Source organism: Octopus bimaculoides, chromosome 28 (genome assembly GCF_001194135.2).
Source record: "Octopus bimaculoides isolate UCB-OBI-ISO-001 chromosome 28, ASM119413v2, whole genome shotgun sequence".
NCBI classification, from domain to species: Eukaryota; Metazoa; Mollusca; class Cephalopoda; order Octopoda; family Octopodidae; genus Octopus; species Octopus bimaculoides.
The window spans coordinates 13,811,331-13,813,753 of record NC_069008.1 but is presented as its reverse complement, the minus strand read 5'-3'; positions in this window follow the sequence as shown (position 1 = coordinate 13,813,753).

Here is a 2,423-nt window from a genome sequence, read left to right as displayed (position 1 = left end):
ACCGGGACTTAAACTATATATTAACCGAAATTTGTGGGGAAAATGTTTTCCGAAGGGTTGGGGAGAGGACTGTCGGAAAATTCACAGGGTATTGAGAGGTTTACTTGATACCTATCCTTCGTTTCATTTTCGATATCGTCACATTTGAAAACTAGTGTTCGAGAATGAAGAATTTCAATATTTGTGAAAATTGTAATTTTGATTCTTATGAATGCATCAGCACTTTTCAATGCAACGATCAAAAATCGGTTGAGTTCCTTCGTTCACATGGAGTATTAACAAATGTAGTGATATGTCCACATTAAAACAATGATGGGAAAATGCCTCACTCTAACAATTTTGAAAATAGCACACATAGAAACATACACACACAAAACATTGAAAGACTTTGCAGAGACATAAAAGAATCAATAAAAAAACCACGAATTCGATCAAAATATCTGCAAGGGTGCTTACCAACTACATGGTTCCGGGTTCAGTCCCGCTGCGTGGCACCTTGGGCAAGTGTCTTCTACTATAGCCTCGGGCCGACCAAAGCCTTGTGAGTGGATTTGGTAGACGGAAACTGAAAGAAGTCCGTCGTATATATGTATATGTATATATATATATATATGTGTTTGTGTGTCTGTGTTTGTCTCCGCAACATCGCTTGACAACCGATGCTGGTGTGTTTACGTCCCCGTAACTTAGCGGTTCGGCAAAGAGACCGATAGAATAAGTACTAGGCTTACAAAGAATAAGTCCTGGGGTCGATTTACTCGACTAAAGGCGGTGCTCCAGCATGGCCGCAGTCAAATGACTGAAACAAGTAAAAGAGTAAAAGAACTTCTCAACGTGAAGAAAGGCTGTTGCACACGTTCTTCATAGAGGCAGCCAAGATACACCTTCCTCTCTCGGATCGTTGCCGTCAAATAATTACCAGCCAAGACGTAGGTATGTACATGTATGTTTGCACAAATTTCTGTTTTTATATTCGTTTTATACACGCTTTTTACACCTATTAGACTAGTTTTTTTTTTCCTTTTGGTGACCGGGTTCTATGAAGGTTCTATTTATATATGAAGGTTCTATATATATCTAGAAGGAGCTGCATAAATACGTGTTCTAACTGGGCAAAAGGGTAATTCTTATATTATTTTTCACTTTATATAATTCGAACAACTGTAATAATTGCCAGTCTCTCCGCACAACAAAATTTACAATCTCATCGGAAAGAGCCGTAAAATATTCACTTTCCTCAGCCAATCCGGTGGGAGCAAAGATTCATTTGAGATTCCTGCGTTGTTGTCAAACGGATGTACAAATGCAGAAAAAAGTTGGTGGATTCAGATCTCTTTGAAGTATCACTTTCAGCTATGTTCTCTAGAAAATACATCATCCATCATCATCACCACCATCATCATCATCATCATCATCATCATCATCATCATCATCATCATGCCTCATCTGATGAAAAGCATCTTCATCGTAGTAAAATTCTGCTATTCGCAATTTCATTTTTCTCATCGATAAGGACCGCTTACACTTGGACGAAATTGACAGAGTAACCGCTCGGGCTTCAATTAATGGTGGCCGTTTCCTCGTAAAATATTTGAAGCATCCATTGACGATGTCCAAGGTTTAAATGCTAATTCACATAAGAGATATGTTTTTTTTTTTTACTGAATATGCGCTACTGCTGTTGTGATGCGTGTAATATGTACTCGTGCATCGTTTATGCCATTAAATATGGCCGCAGGTATCAGCCCATGAGGGAGACCTCTACATGGTAGCTAGACCTTATAAAAATAGACTTCATAGAAACAACACATCTCGTTCTCTTCACAATGCACACACACTAATCTCAACGCACACACTCTCATACAAACTGAACGTAATCCTTGCACACCCTAATCACAACACATAAACACATAAACACACACACACACACACACACACACACACACACACACACACACACACACACAAATTAGCATGTGATTAAAAAAAAAACTTGCCGTCATTTTAGGAAGAAGTCATTGACTAGAGACATGCGCTTCACGAAACGTACAGAAGAGACGCCTGTGTAGTTGTGGAAGTCGTTCCGATGTTAGCAGTGAGGCAACTGTGGTGTTTGTGGTAGTGACGTTGCAGTTTTAATACCTGGTGATGGCGGGATGTGATGTTGGTGTTTCTGTAGGTGGAGATGTGAAAGATGAAAGTTGAAGATCGCTGGACCGAAGTCTTTCAGTAAAGAAAATCATTCAAATCATTGAAATCAATCACCATGGATGATGCAACGTAGACATGGTTCTACGTCGGTACACTATCTACTTCAACCATGACACAAACTGTTTTCTTGAGTCTTACAATGCATGTCTTTACATGTTTCATGGCAATTAGCGATGCTTCCTAACTAGAAAGTGTGTGTGTGTGCGCGCGCG